Raw genomic sequence first — 19,644 nt, forward strand, 5'->3', positions numbered from 1 at the left:
TTTGTTATGCCCATGAATAGACAAAATCTTAAGACACTTGCTCTGATTAAATACCAATTTATTTTGAAATACTTGACACTTATTACTTTATTTCTTTGGGTGCCTTTCTCTTTCCCCTGATTGGCCATTTCAGGGACATTCAGTCTTGCTCCATTGTGGTTTCCCAACTCCTCCTTTGACCTATAAAACTTACAAAGTGGTCGGTTCCATCCTTTCCCCTCTCTTGCCTGGCCAGAGCATGGTCCAGTCTGTCGTATTTAGCTTTATCTCATGTTCACTTCTATTTGTTTTGCAAATCAATAAAATAATATTTTATTTTTTTTAAAAAGTGCAACTGCTGTGACTGAGTTCTCAGATAAATTCTGGTGTGCATCATGTGGCTGGACCAGGGCTAAAAGTGTGGCACTTCTTCTGAGTGAACGTGGCACTGTCCTGCCTGTGAGTAATGCAGACACATAATTTCTATTGTCCTATACTTCGGAAAGGGACGCGGGTGGCGCTGTGGGTTAAACCACAGAGCCTAGGACTTGCCGATCAGAAGGTCGGCGGTTCGAATCCACGCGACGGGGTGAGCTCTCATTACTCAGTCCCTGCTCCTGCCAACCTAGCAGTTCGAAAGCAAGTCAAAATGCAAGTAGATAAATAGGTACCGCTCTGGCGGGAAGGTAAACGGCGTTTCCGTGCGCTGTTCTGGTTCGCCAGAAGCGGCTTAGTCATGCTGGCCTCATAACCTGGAAGCTGTACACCGGCTCCCTCGGCCAATAAAGCGAGATGAGAGCCGCAACCCCAGAGTCGGCCGCGACTGGACCTAATGGTCAGGGGTCCCTTTACCTTTATACTTCAGAAGCATTGTGAGTGACTCTAAAGTACAATGCAAGACAAGATGGCCAAAGTGACGGTCCTCAGCTCTTTTGGACTACAACACCCACCAGCCCCAGCCAGCATAGCCAATAGTCAAGGATGAAGGGAGGTGTAGTCCATAATTATCTGGAGGGCACCATGTTGGCTACCCCTGATTCAAGATCTCTGATGATCCTTCTCTGACTTGAAGCTCAAGAAGGGGGTGGGGAGCCTTGTCCATGCTGTGGGTGAATGACTGAATCTCTGTCCTCTCCAAGATGTGGAGAAGTGCAAATCCTCATCATACTCGCCAGAGAAGGAAGGAATGTTTGCCATGGAATTTGTGGAGCCCTCCTTACTTGGCAGTAAGCCCTATTGAACTCAAGGTAAACAGGCATAGGTATGAGAGTTTGTTTAGACTTTAACACGGTGCACTTTGGAAATGATTCCCTTTGGTTTTCTGTAATGGTGTGAAAACTGTCAGTGAATAGGTTGTCGGTGTGGATTGCAAGTGGCGCTTGTGTGTCTGTTTATTTGTGTAAATTAGGCCTTGATGGAGAGGGTTATGGGATGAATAAATCTGTAGAGATTCAGCAGGGTAACTTCTAAAATTAAAGCACTTTCAGGTCTTTGAGCCACCAGAACAGAGAGGAAACAATTGCTTACTATTTCCAAGCTGATGTTTATCAGCAGAGCACTCAGTTCAGTCTGAGGTACAGGCATTTCTTGGCCTGAGGCTGTTTCTGAATTTGATTATGTGTAGCAGAATCAAACCATGGTTGGACATGGAGTAATATTTCAATTTTTATCAAGGGACATATCTTTTATTCTGGCTTTTTGTCATTCTGGGAATATGGAGAAAAAGCAAATTAGCTCATTCTTTCAAGGTAATTAACCAGTTATGTATTCTCATTTGGTTTAGGAATATCTTTTCCCCCCCTTCGCCAAGGTCAACCTTATGACATTTTCCACAAGTTATGCCGAAATCATTTTTTAAATTTCACACATCTCCATGATAATGTTATGGAAAGCTCCATAAAATTGCTGAAAAGAAGGGATTTGGAGAGGTGGTATCAGTAGGCCAATGACACCCTTGGCTTTGTTACTCTTTTTCACTGGATTCTAAATTGGGTTCTGAATCAGTGTCTGAGAATAGGAATAGATTGTTTGAAGGCTTAGTAAACTAAAACTAATTTTTCACATGATGGAAGTGTTTCAGGTTCAGTGTCTGTGGGTGTCATGGATCCAGCTTTGTCACTGGGGAACCAGTTGGTAACTATGCCGTGCAGTGACTTTCATTGGCTTAGGTCGTTTCACCGGCTGCAACTCCCTCTGTAACTGTAACCTATAGTTATAGGTGCTCTGGGAGCCTCCAGATCAGATAACTGAAATGGGTTGTTCCTGGGGCTGACCCTGAAGACTTCTCTGAAACTTGAGTAGTGGTACCTCAGGTTATAGATGCTTCAGGTTACAGACTCCGCTAACCCAGAAATAGTACCTTGGGTTAAGAACTCTGCTTCAGGATGAGAACAGAAATTGCACAGCAGTGGTGCAGCGGCAGCGGTACCACATTAGCTAAAGTGGTGCTTCAGGTTAAGAACTGTTTCATGTTAAGAACGGACCTCCAGAACGAATTAAGTTCTTAACCCGAGGTACCACTGTAAATGCAAAGTACCACTGCTAGGATACTTGTTGAGGTCACCTGAAAGGACTGTATCTCACTAGTTCTAAAACAGTTATGCTGGTGCTTACCATTTAAAGGCCTCAATCGTACATGAGTCTGTCCAAATGTTGTGCCTTTTCTATGCGTTGCTCTGGGGTAGGTGGTGACTGGAGACAGGGCATCTTCAGTCATGGCTCCCTGCATGTAGAGAGCTTTCCCCCACAGATGCCTGACTGGCACTGAATTTGATGCCTTTTCAGCTTCAGGTGAAGTCTTTTTCTATTTGTCCAACATGACAATATGTTGCTTAAACTGTTCTAATCAACTGTATACCTGTATACCTGAAGGAGCACCTCCAGCCCCATCGTCCAGCCCGGACACTGAGTCCAGCGCCAAGGGCCTTCTGGCAGTTCCCTCGCTGCGAGAAGTGAGGTTACAGGGAACCAGGCAGAGGGCCTTCTCAGTAGTGGCGCCTGCCCTGTGGAACGCACTCCCAGCAAATGTCAAGGCAATAAACAACTATTTTACTTTTAAAAGACAGCTGAAGGCGGCCCTGTTTAGGAAAGTTGTTAATGTTTGATGCTGTATTGTTTTTAATATTTGGTTGGAAGCCGCCCAGAGTGGCTGGGAAAATCCAGCCAGATGGGCGGGGTATAAATAATAAATTATTATTATTATTATTATTATTATTATTATTATTATTATTATTATTATTTTCTTATTATTATATGGTTCATAGAAGTTATTAGCTTTGCTGCTCTGGTGGGTTTTCAAGCTATTTGTTATTAGCTGCCCTGGGAGGGTTGTAAAAAACGAAAGGTGGCATACAAATGTCTTTAAATAAATCCATCATGGAACTCAAGGAATGGTACATGTGGTCACCTGTCCGAACACTGAACCGACCTCCTTAGCTTCAGCAAGGTGTTGACCTTGTGTGCCTTCAGACTATATCCTGATACCTGCGAACTCCAGATTGTTAAAAGAGCAATGATTCTAATGCAGAGTCTTACAAGACTCCATTTCTCAATTTCTATTCTTTCCCTCTGCTGTGTATATTTTTACCAGTTAGTCTTCTGGAAGAGGACCTGTTCTCTTCTCTTTTGGCAATTTAGTTAGTTGAGGATCCTTTGCTGAGGGCCTTTGTCAAATCCAAGGAGCTTCTGCTGCTCTGAGATTAGGGAAGCAGTTGTTCTTTTGTGCCTGTCAGACACACTCCCACTTCACATGCTTGCTTTGCCTGCCTTCTGAGTTTCTACCTACTTGATTGGTTTTTATTGCCCTATCTACCCTTCCTTGCTGGATCCTGGATAATTTAATGTACTGAGTACCTTTGACACGTGTGTGTGTGTGTGTAGCTAATTCAGTAAGTGAAAAAATCAAATTTATCTCTCTCTGTTCATGCCCCTGGTGTGTAGTGCATTTGGGAAAACACTGAACCCAGCAATGTTGTCAGTCCCCTTAGGACATCTTATTATTAAATATGTATCCTGCTTTTCAAGAGATGTTCTCAAAGCAGCTTACAGGGAATATAAAATACAGTAATACCAACTGGGCATTAAAAACTCAATCTTAAAATCAGTAACACAAAAGTACTATAAAATGGAGTAGTTTTTCGGTTTTGACTTCCAGCATCCTACAGATCAAATGCCTGGTATGGAGGGGGGGGACCAAAGCGTTTCCCATGACCCCCTTTAGAAGGGGTCACTCAAAATTGAGTTGGATTCTCTCCTGTGGAGCAAATTCCACTAACGAAGAACCACCACTGCTAAGCTTGTTTTTAACCTTGGAAATTAATGGCCACTGTTGCAGAAGGGCCTGACTGATCTTTCAGTTTCAGTTCACAACATAATCACTTCTTGCATTATATTTTCCTAAATAGGTATATGCCAATATAGGAAATTAATGTGTGTGCATAGCTATCATACTTGTTTTACTGTAGGTATAAGCATCGGGAAGCTTTAATTGGCTGTACGTTTGCACATAGCAAAATAGGCACACACATAAACTTTGCTGTTTTCTCTCCCCTAGCCAATAGTGTGATGATAATTGTCATCATTACTGTGGATTCAATTTCTTAACTGCCTTTCACTCCAGGATATCAGGATGGGTTACAGCAATTTAAAAATACAATATTAATAACAGGTAAAAGAAACAGAATTAAAAGAATACAGTGGTACCTCAGGTTAAATACGCTTCAGGTTACATACACTTCAGGTTACAGACTCCGCTAACCCAGAAATAGTGCTTCAGGTTAAGAACTTTGCTTCAGGATGAGAACAGAAATCGTGCTCCAGCGGCGCGGCGGCGGCAGTGGGAGGCCCCATTAGCAAAAGTGGTGCTTCAGGTTAAGAACAGTTTCAGGTTAAGTACGAACCTCCGGAATGAATTAAGTACTTAACCCGAGGTACCACTGTATGGTGGGTCCTATCTATCATTCATCTATCTATCTATCTATCTATCTATCTATCTATCTATCTATCTATCTATCATCTATCTCATATGCCAGAGGCCAGGGTAAAGAGATCTTTTTGGTTAACCATAATGCACAGTCTATAAAATGAGTGTGCAACAACCAGGTTCATCTAAATAATTAAAGTAGCCTCCCCCAACCTGCTCCCCTCCATATGTTGTTAGACTCCAGATCCCATCAGCCCCAACCAGCATGACCAGTGGACAGGAATGAAGGGAGTTGTAGCCCCACCATCTGGAAAATGCTGAGTTGAAGATGGCTGACCTAGAACAATCTGCCTTGTGGTTTGTGCTTTGTTGTAGAAAAAGAAGGCTAGAAGTGAGTCTGACCCCAAAACAAAATGAATTATTCCACTATGATCACGAACACTTACGCTTCACCATTTTGTATCTGTTGGTTGGTTGGTAAACAGCATGTGACGTCCAAAGCTCTATTTAGGATGGCAGCCTTTGCTCTGGCTCGGGTGTCAGTTGTCATCTTATTAAAATAGCCTGTGAGCTGACCCCTGTCCCCACCAAATACTTCTCTGAACATCTAGTAATCTCCATTTCATTTGCTCTTTTATCACAGCTCTTCTTTCCAACTTCTTCATAACGTCTACCGGTTTTGACTTCATTTTTTCCAAGCCTCTCCCCTGAGGAGTCTCTGCACATACTGATATATGAAAAATTGATCATTTTTCTCTCTTCTGTGAGTTTTTGTTGGAGGAATGTGTACACCTCCTCTTCCCCTCAAGAGACATACACTTTGCATTTCATTTATATTCTGTGCCTTTAAAGTCACATCTTCCACCACCTTCGTTTTGTCATATCTCTGCTTGTTTATTCCTTTTCCAGGCCTGGTTCCATCACCACCTAATAAATTAAAGGCTTGGAGAAAACTGTGGCTCACAATATACCCCATCATTCTGAAACAGTAAAATAGCCAATTTTAATGGCGGGGGGGGGGGGATCTCTCCATAGAATGATGTAAGATGATTTCTCATAAGCATCATATTACCGTATATACTCGAGTATAAGCCAACCCAAATATAAGCCGAGGCACCTAATTTTAGGACAAAAAACTGGGAAAACTTATTGACTCGAGTATAAGCCGATTCACCACACCACAAACCTGGTGGTGGCGGCAGCGGAGGAGGAAGAACAAGCAGCCCTAAAGGGCTGCTTTCGGGTTGCTCGCTCCTCCTCCGCCGCTGACAGTGGCAGAAGTGGAGGAGGAGGAGAAAGGAGCAGCCCGAAAAGGCGGCGGAAGAGGAAGGAGAAGCCGCTCGTCCCTCCGCCTCTGCCGCTCGCAAGAGCAGGCATAGGAGCCTGGTTGGGAGAGGCGCAGCGCAGCGCCTCTCCCAGCCGCGGCTTCTGTGCCTGCCTTTGCTCCTTCCTCTCTGCTCGTCCCCCTGCAGCCGCCCGCCTCACTCAAGTATAAGCCGAGGCAGGCTTTTTCAGCATAAAAAATATGCTGAAAAGGTCGGCTTATATTCGAGTATATACGGTATGTACATTTTTACAAAAAGATTTCTCAAAACTATTGCAATTAAATAAGTCTTAACTGAGTTCACCTGTTAAGTGCTATAGTGTCTCTTCTCACCCCCTCATGCCTGAATGTCTGTGCTAAAAGAAGAAAAATCAGTGACATTTCTTTTCACCTTCGAAGATTTTGCAAGTATTAAAATCCTTGCAACTTTACTAAGGAAATGAGTAGGCGTCATCGTTTCTGCTTCACAAGTGGAAACTCTTGAGTCCAGAAGTGACTTGTCAAGGTCACTAAAAGTGAGTCTGTTGCAAAGCATTCTTGAGTTCCAGATTACTCTCTAGTGGAAGGCTTGAGTAAACCCTTGCTGATAAATTCATAGGGTTCAACTACTTTGGGAAACATGAGGTGTCCCTATTTTTTCTTTTTTTGCTAAGCCTTTACAAATGTTAGTTTGGAAAAGGTTTTAAGGGGTTCATTTCCCTACATTTCTTTCCTTGTGGTCTGTGTCGCTACAATAGGAGTTTGGATGTTGCCAAGCATTACGTTGTGTTTGGGCAATCATAGCTCTGCTTAGTAAGCTGAATTACATGCTTGCACATACAACTCTGTTGTGAGAAAACATCATGAGCAAAACAAGGGAGTATGGTAACAGCTTAGAAACAAGCCAGGATAGTGAACCATAGCCTGAAGTTGTTTTAATATCCTGGCATGTTCCAAAGTCAGTAATCTCTCCCCCCCGCCCCCCCCAGTTTGAAAGAAATTTGAAACAATGATTAATTAGTGGCTACCAGTTTTGGTTGAGGCTTTCATGAAGAGAGGGACATAATGGTTGTATGCTTGGGGGAAAGGTTATTCACATCTCACTTATTGCTCCAAGATATGGTTGACTGAACCAGCCCATTGTCTTAACTCCCTGTATCCCATCAAGTTTTATCACAATAAAAGAAGAATTTTGTTCCCATGAATGCATGTATCAATGTATGTTACTCTCAAATATGCAAATTTTAAGACATTTTGGTATGTTTTATGAGCAGAGAACTGTATTACTAAATTCTTGGAAATTCAAAGGCTGATTATATTCAGATGGATGTAATAGTCCAGGAGCTGCAAATTAGGTCACTTCACTCAAAAATGTGAATCAAACAAAATGCTCTTCCACCCTTAGTTGGATGTTTTGCATTGTTATGTTTCTAGTGCTGCAGAGAGTTTTATCAATTTTATATAAGCCAGGCAGATTAGCAAGGACTACAAAGTCCGAAATGCACAGTAAAAACTTATGGAATACATAATATTAAAATGAATGAATTATACATTTGTTTGGATGAGAATTTTGAGCAACATTTTTTTATGGCTTTCTGAACCCATGATGATTTTATCCATTGTCCCTGTGTTTAGCCCAAGAGCATTAATTACTTATCACATCAGCTTATTTATATATTGAGAACCATAATAATTCATTTGTGGGCATGCATGCTCATCTAAAAGACTATAAAAGACCCTGATTCTGAGCTTACAACAGTCTCCCTCAATGGCTTCCAAGTGACTGGTGTTGAAAAGTTATTGGGGAAAATCACTTGCCTTGAGAGTCATGGACTGTAACAGAAAGTTGGATAAGGTGAGACTGTAAGAGGGCCAGTAATTGCACACGAGAGACCTCTGCGACTTTTCTGAATCTTGATCTATTGTCAAGAATGCTGAGAAGGTAGACCAACATGTTTGAATGCTCTTAGATTGAAGGCTGTGGGTAAGTGAAGACACAAATGTCTTTTCTTTTTCTTTTAGTCTATTTGTGGAAACAAGGGATTTTGAGTGAGTTTGGGTATGGTAGGGCTAGACTTTCAAGCTTCATTTATGAGTCATTGGACGTTATATGAAGGTTATGCGGAGTCTACTGTGGAATTCAAGCACCAAAATCAAGGCTGTACTATTCACTGCCTCTGTACTTCTCATTTCCTTCCTTTTGAATCTTTGAATGTAATTGCCACCCATTGCCTATTATCAGTGGGCTCAGAGCTTTACTTAGTTACACTATGCTTGCAAGTGTCATATTGACTTGCTGCTACATGAAAAATGTCAAATCTTGCAGCATCTTCATGCTAGATTTTGTCTGCTTTAGTGCTTTGGAGTCAGATGCCATCATCTTCTCAAAGGGAAAAACATGACTGGAATACAAGCTTGCTTTAAACAGATACTTGGAAGTCTTGAATGGGTTGGATTTCAGTTCCTATGGGGGAAAGGCTTCATCTTGCCTGGATACTGACTTTTTCTGTAGGCTGGTTTATGCATTAGTGAAACTGATTTTTCTATATACATGATGGTGTGGGTACCCAGATATCACACACCACTGTTCCTGTGATGTGACATGTTATATCTATTGCCATGATCCTTATATATAAACATAGGAGTGGGAGGTTTATGCAGCATCTGTGCATACCTCCATATATATTTACTGCCCACATCACAGATTATTTTACACCAGCAGTAGTGGGTGTGGACTCTTGCACTGCTGGGTATGTAATATTCCTGGATCTGGAACTGGTACATGACCTGATACATGACTCTCTGCCTTTTTCGGTTTCAGTCTTGTCCCCTGGCTGGGACTGCTGGTTGAGATAGAACATAAACACTCCCAAGCTCCATTAAGTGCCTTAGGAAGTTTAAGCACGGCCCTCTGTTATTTAAGATACTCATCTTTAAATTAGTGGGATCTAAAAGTGCTGCATTCTTCCCATATTAAGGTAGGATAATTTAAGTTGCCTCCCTGTGGAATTCGGTATAGTACATGTCAAGAACTATACGTGTACAGTTCCCAGAATTAGTATATGGTTTTCTTCCTAATGGTAAACTCATAATAACAAATCCTGATGTCTGATCGCTGAACAAACTTCAAAAGGGATAGTGTTGGCTGACAGCCCCGCTGTACTGCTTTTCGTTTACTCTGCTGTTGCTAAATGAGCAATGAAGTATAATATCTTGCTATACACATTCACTGAGCAGATTTCTTTGTAATGTGGTAAGTGAAACCTTATGTATTGTGTCGTTTGACCACTGTCATATTTTCAGTTTCCATTTTTGTTGTTATTTTGACATTATCAGGGACCTTGTTCTATTTCCGTGGGAATCATAGTTGTTGAATAAGATCATTCGGTCTTTGGCTAAGCTGATTTTTCCTGCCAGCCTCCAGGATGCTGGGACAGTGTGTTTTCCCACTGGAAAAGTACCCATTTATTTTCAGAGCCTGCAGCTGTCTCAGCTGGACAGTGAAAGAGGCATAGATTGGCTGGGATTTGACATTTTACCAATGTCTCTATTTACATTTAGGGTTAATCTCCCCAAACCCGGTTCATTTTTTAAAAAGAGGCTTTCAAGATCAGAACATCTAGTATACTGTTCCCATGAATGCTTTGTACTGTGAATGTGTTTTTATGCAGGGTTCACAAGATTTCTCACTGGGAATATTTGTTCATTTTGACCTTCCAAGAATCTTGGCTGAAGCAGTACATCAAATGTGAGGATTCATATCTTCTCCATCTTGGCCAATAGCCATTAATAATATTATTTTCACGGACTTCATACTACTTGCACTGTTTGGTGTAAATATAGCTAGTAGGAGATTGAGAAAAACTTTGATAAAACTGATTCTGTTTATATTGTTCTAGTGAGTTTGCCTGAAAAAAGAGTTTCAATGTTATGGCAGCATTGGGGAGCTATACTTTGACAGAAAGCATCAGTTTAGCTTTCCCCAACAACAAAAATCTTGTACCCTCAAGCTGTTTGGTACCACAACTTTAACTTGGTTGAGGTTGATGGGTGCTGTAGTGTAACACATCTGGAGGGCACTGGGGTTGGGGAGTCTTCATTAGTTGACTGATAGGTCTGACCTTATAATTCAGTCCTGATTGGTTGTTAAGGTTTCATATGTGAAATTCTTAAGTAATAATTGAATTGTGTTCCTTTTGCAAAACAACTCATATTGAATATGTTGCCACAAAAATAAAAACGTATACACAAACAACATTAAATTAGAAAATTAAACGAGAAGAATTATTCAGACCCAGTTTAGTAACTACATCTATTCCCCAAGGTGGATTTTTAATTGGATTTTACTCAAAGCTGTCTCATGTGAAGAGCTTTTGCTGTCAGTTGTATCATTATGAACAATAAAAGCACATCATTTTCAGACTGTCCAACTGTGCCTTTTTAATACATGTTTTTATATCATTATGTGCATATTCCTAGTTTGTACTGAATATGTACCTGATTTTTGAATTTATGTGCCACTTGTACTTATTTGGAATGGCCTGCTTTCCTTGGGACAGTACTGAATTTTGAAATCTTGAAACCAAGTGTTTTGAATTTTGCAGGTCAGTAGAAGTAGGATATCTAAAGACAAAAATATGCTTCCTCCTGTATGTGAGAAAATGCATATTTTAAAGTTATTATTTCTACTTTTCAGGTAGACCTATATTTGACTTGTGCATTCTCACAGTAAGCAGTACTGGTTTACTTGATGTAAATAGAAGTTTCTTATGTACTGAGTAGCATGGTAATGATTCAGGTAGCTGGGTGTCTGTACAAAATCTTCTAAGAATCAGTGCTTAGTCTGAATACAATTTTATCAGATCTAGAAGTTGATTACGGGAGAATCCCCGCTTATGCGGGGGTTCCATTCCCAGCCACTGCGCACATCAGCAGGATGCATGCTAGTCCGTTCCACCCTCACCCCACCCCCTTTCGGTACCAAAAATGGCATGCATGTCAGCGGTCACACGCATGCTGACCGCCAACAAATAGGGAGGTGCTTGTATATTATAATGCAACCGCCTTAATATAAATAGTTGTTAATTGTTTTATATAACGTAATCAACATTAAAGATCGGTAGATACAAATATAAAACAGTATACAAGAAATAACAATGGAATAATAAGGAATGGCAATCTCGCAGCTATTTGCATGAGTAATTCGGTCCTAAAATGCTTTTTAAGGAGATATATCCCACTTCTCTATCTCACACTCTCCCCAGTGAACAGTTCACTTCTAAATATCTTTCAGGGGTTATATGTCACTGAAAAGGAAGTTTACTCTTAAAAACATACATTTTATAATGAAAGTTTGATTTATAACCACCTTTGATCTTCTGAGAAGGAGCTGCAAATTACAGGGCCTTTAAGACCCTAGATGTTAATGGGAAAATGAACGGGAAAGAGGAACAAATAAACTTCATGACCTTTTAGAGCTGGTCCATGTCAAAAAGTGTAGTTTATAGTTGCAAGCAAAGTGTGTTTTGGGGAATAGGAACTCTACAGTGTCATCGTGTTTCCTAGAGTAGCTTATCTTACCTAGAATTCTCGAAGATTAAAATCTCCTGTCACCACATTGATTAAAGAGAGGCTGTTTTTGGAATGGTTTTGAGTTAACATCTTGTTCAGATTAGGCAGCCTTACACAACTTATCAGCCACCATGCTCACGGAAGACCACCAGCCATGTTGTCTAGCCCTCTAGGGACTTGATAGATCTTCCTGGGTTTTTTGGGTGGGTGGGGTGTGGGTGGGCAGGCAGGGAGTTTCTGACCATGCCTGAAAAAACGAGGTTGACAGCACCTAGCAGACTTCTTAGGTATTTGAAATGCAGTTAATGTAGTTTATGCAAGATATCATTTATGTGGAGCTGAAGGGATAGGTGCTTGTCGAAGCCCATGGCACTGATTATTAAGTGTGTTGGATCCAACACTTTGGTATTGCCTGCCAGGCCTGCTCCAAATGAGATTTTGAGTAGGAAACCTGAGTACAGTTGACTTGCAACTTGCGTGAGGGTTATGTTCAAGGGATGACATATAAAGCTGAAATTGTGTATAGTCAAAACAGCCCTGGAACTGCTCCCACTCAAGCACCCCTACCTTTCCAAAACTGGTGTACAGGGTGGGTCTTGACCCCCACACAAGACAGAGAGCTTTTAAGCTGTCTGCTTCCTTATCAGACTTTGGGAAGTGTGGTGCCCCAGCTGCTGCCTTTGCTTCGGCACCATTGTGTGCTGGAACCTTTGAAAGTGGTCACCCAAAAAAAGCTCAACAACTTTCCACCACCACTGATTGTCCGGACTTTCACTTCTTATTTAGAGATTTGTTTTCTTAATTTTTGGTTAAAAACAAAACAAAACAGGGGTCGTCTTATACATGGGGGTGTCTTATATATGGAAAAATACAGTATTTTTGTGCCAGGTTTCCTCACAGTGAAAAGAGCTTTTAGGCTTTCCTCCGTGTGTGTGTTTAATTTGTGCAGTGCCAGTCCACTGGCTGTCAAGTATGTAAAGCTGCAATCACACAGGTTAAATGTGCACAAGATGTGAGTTAACTGTACAAATAAATTGGATGAGCATCTTCATTTGTAATTGTACACTTGTGGTTTTAGTTATTTTAAAAGATATCTGAACCGGGCTCATTCCTTTTCACAATAGAGTGTATTTTAAAGAGTCAAAGCTGAATAAATTTACATGTATGTACCTAGAGGAGGCCCTATCATGAACAGTTTGACAACTCCATTCTGAAGTACAAACACACCACACACCAGCCCTCATTTGCAGCAGCCCAATTTGTCCATGAACCATCTGCTTCTTATTTAGTATTTAAATTGATCACCACTAGAGATTTAATACAGTGATAGCATCTATTTGTTCATCCTTTTGTTTTTGTAAACAATTATTCTGTAGTGTTTAATCAAGGATGGATTTTGTTTGATACGTTATGAAATTGAGTTATATCTTGTGCCCTCTAAAGTTGATGATGATTTTTGGGAATCCTGTGCAGCATTTGTCCTATTCTCCAAAGTTATGCAGAAGTGCTGGGTATTTCTTTGATCAAGAATGTCCTTTAAAGCTTCCAGCTTTATAGGCAGTTGACTAATTGTAGGCTGAGAAACAACAGATTTTCAGAACTCCCATGTGTGAACAAGTGTTCTTTTAGAGGAGAATTTTGTCCAGTGAGTATGCCCTAGAGACAGTCTTGGACTTTGTAAACAGCAGCAGACCGTCTTCATGCTGCTCACCAAACCCTGGGGCAAAAAAATGAGACTAAATTGTTTTAAAGACTTGCCAGGAATTTTGTCAAGGGTAAAACAAGATATCACCCGCCAATTAAGTCTAATATTTCTTTGATGTACTGCATCTCCCTAAACAAATGCTGGAGCTATAGTTCTTCTATATAGCTATAGCTAATATTTATCCCTTACGATACTACCTGTGAATTATAATTCCAGGTGTTGCCTTCACCCAACACTGAATAGCCATGAAGTGGTGCTCTAGGAGAAAATGACATCCTTTGTTAAATTTGGACAGGGAGGAACTTTGGCTCTTCTGTCTGGGTGGATGGTAGAGGGAGAAGATCCGCTTCACCCAACAATTCAGGAATCTAGAATGTGGCACAGGTCTTTGGCACTTCCTTTTCAGAGGTTCTGCTGTGTCACAGCTGGCATTTAGCAAAGCCAGTACCAAGTGCTTTCCCCTATGGCAACATAGTCCATCTTGGAAAAGTTGTAGTGCTGGGTGAATGGGCCAGGGAAGCTCTTGAGACCCCAAGCTGCATTGTTCCATTTGTTTATTGCACCATGATTTCCCATTTTTGCTATGAGAAGTAGCTTGTAAGTCTCCCATTGAGGTGTTGACCAAGCATGAGGCTTGCTAAGCTTTTTAGCAATACACCGTAATAGCATCAAATTATCTGAGCTCATTTTCTGCAGGCCCTTGTGAGTTCTGTATGAGTTCTGCACCTGTGCAGAGCAGCATCTCAAAACCTTCTGGAGTTAAAGAGCAAGGGTAGGGGTGAAATCCCTGCGGTTTCATGGACACAGCACAGGGGCTTCCCAATGGAGTGATGAATGCTCTCTTCTTTTTTCTTCAGCTCTAGGAGGTTCCAAGATTTGTTTGGCTCAAGACCCAGTATGTGTGTCTCCAAGATGACTATTTGAAGAACATCAGCTACAGTAAGCAGTCTGTCTTTGGATATATTTGCTAAAGGTAGCACCACATACACAGGATGTTTCTGTAAGAAGGAGCTTCACTGTACCATCTCCAAAATATGCCCCAACTTCAGCTATGTGTTTCTTTTGCAAAACATAGACTATACTCACAGTAGAGCAAAGCTGCTATTCTGAGTGCAAACTGAACAATACTAAATAGGGATGATAGTGTGGGGGGGGTGGGGTTGAAAACTACAAAATGACTAATCATTAAAGTATTCTACAATTAAGTTCAATTTCATGTCCTGGCCTCTATACTAACAGCCAGATGAGTTCACAATAAGATGTCAGACCTGCAAATGAGTTTGATGTCAAAGTCATGTAGATTTTCCAAATACTAATTGTGTCAATGAAACGGTTGAGAGCTACAGAATGTCACAGGCATCTGTGCAGCCCTGGATATACTTATATTATGGGTTAGTTTATTTATAAATTTGTATACCACCCTTCATCTGTAGCTTTCAGGGCAGTTCAAAATATAAAAACAAAGATAAAAGCACAAAATGCACAATAAAAATAGGAACAACGCACACACACACACACTCACATTTCCCCAGTCTTTCTCCCAACAGTGGTCATCATACAAAGTGTATGTATGGGCCCAAATCCCAATAGAAATTCAGTTTCCTCCAAGAGCTCCTGGATCTGGTCCATGAACACAGCTCAGTAATCTTGCTCAAGAAGGGGAGGTTGGCCTTTGGCCAGTAATTGCTTAGATTTTCTTAATCCAGAGAGGGTTTCTTGAGGAGTGGTTTTACCACTGCCTCATTTAAGCAGGCAGGGAACCCTCTTTCACAAGGAGACATTAATTACCTTCCTGGCCCAGCCAGCTGTCCACTAGCCAATAGGGGTAATTAAAGGGTAATTATAAATCTCCTAAATCATACTAAAAAACATTGCAGCAGTGTGCACTAAAAAGTACAATGGAAATCATTAAAACATCATAAAATGCAGGACAAATTGACCAACTATGAACAGGATTCTCTAGAATGCTTGATGAAACAAAAATGCTTCTCAACAGGTGGAGAAACTTCATCACTCCAGTTGCTTGGCTAATTTCAATAAGAATAATGTTCCAAGGTATTCTTTGGAAAGCCAGGGTGTTGAACGTGCTGCAAAGTGTTGGAGAGGGTGCTCAGGAGTGATTATGTTGATATTCCACTTCATCCTGCCATTGTGAGACTAGAGCATTGACAGGATCTATCCACTGGAAAATCTCCCAGAGTATTCAGTCGCTGAGGGCAGATGGTCTGCTGCTGCAGTGTGGGGTGCCCCAGTAGAAGCTGCAACTCCAAACTTCACCTTAGACAAGTATTTTGCCACTGCACTGAACCAACCACACAGGTGCATTGTGAACTGCTCTTTCAGATCTATGGGCAGTCTGAAGAGTGTTTGGGGAGTTGGAAATACAGTATGCTAAGTTGGTGGAAGGGCTCCTAGCTGTTTTATGAGGAACAACAGCTTTCTTGGTGTGTTGAACTTATCACTGTTGCAGTCAGTGCTGGACTAAACACACTTCTGACAATCTTTATGTTCACCAGGGCAGAGGGCCAAATGGCAGATTGCTTCCTGCATTCATTTAGCATTCCAGAAGTTGAATTCCCATCCCTGTCATGCAATAATTCTTGTGCTGTGGATTGTTTTAGTTTCGAACCCTATGGGGATTGCCTATTTTTAAATTATTTTGGCAGTGATGCAAAGATCTGCAGTGGGACTCTGGATTCTTCCCTATCCCAAACCCCCGCTCCAGAGACCAGCACCCCACATTGATTGACTGACTGCTCTCAATAGGAAAGCATTTCAAAAGTTGTTTGCCAGTGGGTGAACTGCCATGGAATGGGCAGGAGGGCGTCAAAAGTTCTGTGGGGTTGTCTTACCTGTAATTAATCACTCAGCAGAAAGAAACCCATATAGGTTATGTGTGTACGCTTCAAATAATTTTCTGTCTGTCTCCATCCTGGCCTGTAGCCTTTCTAGAAAGTTGTGGGAATGACGACAACAACAAAAAGTAAGGGGTAGTTTATCTAGTCCACAGGTCCACAGGTCTTTTAAAGACAAAATCACAAACTTTTTTATTTAACTCTCATTTTTACAGCCATACTATAACGTCAAAAGTTTTTACTAAGCAACTTCAGCAGGTTTCTTCTTAAAACAACACATAACTGCTGTTCAAATAAGTCAAAACATTTCTTCATCTCAGGTATAGCCTCAATTGCATGTACATTTTGATAATTGCATGTACCAAGTAGAGTTGGTGATTAAAGCAATTCAGGAACAAAGTTTTTCACATAAGTTCTTTAGAGATTAGAGCTTGAACACCGGCTGATAAACCTTTTATGACAGATCTCCATCATATGATTGGGCAATTAGTTTGTCATAATTTGACTGTAAGCCAGTCAATGTTGACAAAATTTCAGATGTTATATTTTAAGCACTTTGTGAACAAAGCTCGTAAATTGCAACACATATTTCTGTTGGCTTCATGCTTGTAAGATATAGGCAATGGCCAATTAAATATGCCTCCGAATGACGCATGATTGCACACATGCGCATGGCGCCGAACCCGGAAGTGAACTGAAAACATCCCTAAACACGCTGCTAAAAGGGCGGAACGGGGCCAGGGTGTGCTTATGTGCACTATGCCAATGCACTCGGGGGTTGGGAACAGAACAAAATGGTTGTTGACTGTAATCAGAGAGCAATTGCTATATTTACAATACAGTGGTACCTTGGTTCCCGAACTCAGTCCATTTGACTTCCAAAATGTTCACAAACCAAGACGCGGCTTCTGACTGGCTGATTGGCCCCAGAAACAATACCAACAGCCAAAATGGATGTTTGGCTTCCAAAAAACGTTCGCAAACCGGAACACTTATTTTTTCGACACCCAGGAGCTGATTTGTTCGGGAGCCAAGCTGTTTGGGAACCAAGGTACCACTTTACATTGTTTGTCCCTAGCAATTCTACACAAGTACTTTAATTAATTAATTTGCTTCATAATAATTTCTAGAATTATTTTAGTCATGATGTGGATTACTTCATATTGGATTTCAGTGCTGACGTGTTTAGCATTTGCAAGAATTGTTATCACAATTCCTTGCAATTTTTGATCTTTTTTCATAGAAAATAACTGTAAAAAGAGCCAGCTTGCCTCTACTCCTAATTGTTCACACCCTGAATCACCCCTGAAAGACAATTGATTGACATCTAAAAATTGAATTACTTCAGCAATACACTTCACATAATGTTGGCTATTTTTTAATCACTTGATTACACATTTTTTTCTGAATTGTTTCTTTTGTTATCCAGAGAATTATCCACCGTACTTTTGTGAGCTATTGTATATTTAAGAAGAGAAACAAAGGCCTTCTTATTCTTCTTTATTCTTATTCTCATTGTTAATTAAATTTGCATACTGCCCTGCCCTATACCCGTAGATCCCAGGGTGGTTCACAGCTCAAAACTACAATATAAAAAACACAAAATATATAATAAAAATAAAAGCATATATAACCCCCCATTCCACAACACATTTAAAGGGGCATGAGATGTTGTTGTCCTTCTAAAAATTATGCTAGAAATGTAATTATTATTATTTTTTAAATGGGTTTTTTTTGGGGGGGGAGTCTCCCATTTATCCCTCACTACATAGAAATCCCACCAGCTGCTATTTGCATCTAAACAAGAGAGACCAGCACCAAATACCGTTTAAAACTAAAGCTAGCGATCAAGTCAGCTGGAAATGAAAGAAGCGTCACATTTCGGCTGGTACTCAGTTCACATCCTGTGCATATGCACAGTTGTTGAGGGGGATGTGTCACACACACCTTCCGTAGATTAACTTGGCACCTCTGACAATGGCTATTCTTAGCATCACAATTCCACCACTGTTATGCTTTTAAATCTCCCAGACAAGTACTGCATGTACAAGACAGCACCGAACAACACAACTGCCTTAGTGATGAGTTAAGGGCGGAAGGAACAGCACAGCGGTGGTGCTACTTACATAGGCCAGACCAGGTTACATGAATGTTTTTGTTTGTATGTTCTCAGCTTGCAGACTGCTGAATCCACTTACCTCTTGAGCAATCTAGGACTATTGATTGTAGGATGGTATCAGGGAGTCCACAGTTCATAGTACACATTAGAACATGCAGGTGGATCCTGCACATGTCTGAGAAAGAATGAGTTAAAGGGAGATAATGACAGAGTTGTATTGTCTTATAAAAGGTGTGTAGAAAGTAGATAGGAAGCAGTGTCTGACCCTTCTCTCATAATGCCAAAACTGGTAATCCAGTCACGCTCCAGAAACTCAGGACAAGACAAAAAGAAGTCCCCCTTCGCACAATACACAATCCGACTATGGATTCCACTCCCGCAGGATTTAGCAATGGTCACCAGCAGGGACTGCTTTAAAAGCAGATCAGACAAATTCCTGGAGGATATGGCCATTGATGGCTACTACAGATACTATGGTAACTGTATACTAGAAGAGTTTGGATTTGATATCCCACTTTATCACTACCCTAGGGAGTCTCAAAGCGGCTAACAATCTCCTTTTCCCTTCCTCCCCCACAACAAACACTCTGTGAGGTGAGTGGGGCTGAGAGACTTCAGAGAAGTGTGACTAGCCCAAGGTCACCCAGCAGCTGCACGTGGAGGAGTGGGGAATCGAACCCAGTTCACCAGATTACGAATCCACCGCTCTTAACCACTACACCACATTAGCTCCAAGATCAGAGGAGCCTTGCTTCTGAAAACCAGTTTGCTGAGAAACATGGCACTCGAGTTGTGTCCTGCTTGTGGGCTTCCCACATGCGTCTTGTTCATGAATATGAGAACAGGATGCTGGACTAGAAAAGAATCAGAAAGAGTGGATACCCTGTCCCCCCTTTTTTGTTTTTGTTTTTTCCAGGCCTTCCCATCTTTAGTCTGGACCATATGGGCCTTTGGTGTGATGCAGCATTGCCCTTAGGTTCTTTCTCAAAAGTCCCACTGTAGGAGTTATTCCAAACTTTCCTAGTCTGCTGTCCAGCAGGTGTTTGGGACTCTTAATTCCCACCTGCCCCTGCCAGCATGTCCAGTGGTTAGGAATTATGGTAATTGTAGTCCAAAACATCAGGATGGTGCCAAGCTGGGGAAGTCTTACTCCTAAGTGGCTACAGGGTTACATTATTCACTGCTTTGTAT

The 19,644-nt window shown here is 41.2% G+C and overlaps 1 protein-coding gene across 8 annotated transcripts in view; it reads left to right on the forward strand.

Annotated features, from left to right (window-relative positions):
- SEMA5B (semaphorin 5B) overlaps positions 1-19,644 on the forward strand; it is a 356,215-nt gene that overhangs the window by 63,678 nt on the left and 272,893 nt on the right. For 7 of the 8 annotated variants that reach the window (XM_083584642.1, XM_083584641.1, XM_083584638.1 and 4 more), the window contains exon 2: positions 14,337-14,418. The exons of the other annotated variant lie outside the window; for it this stretch is intronic. The gene's annotated coding sequence lies outside the window, so the exon portion shown is untranslated. The remainder of the gene's footprint in view (positions 1-14,336; positions 14,419-19,644) is intronic. 8 annotated transcript variants of the gene reach the window in all.

The sequence above is a fragment of the Podarcis filfolensis genome (assembly GCF_964270895.1).
Source record: "Podarcis filfolensis genome assembly, chromosome: 1".
In the NCBI taxonomy this organism is placed as follows: domain Eukaryota; kingdom Metazoa; phylum Chordata; class Lepidosauria; order Squamata; family Lacertidae; genus Podarcis; species Podarcis filfolensis.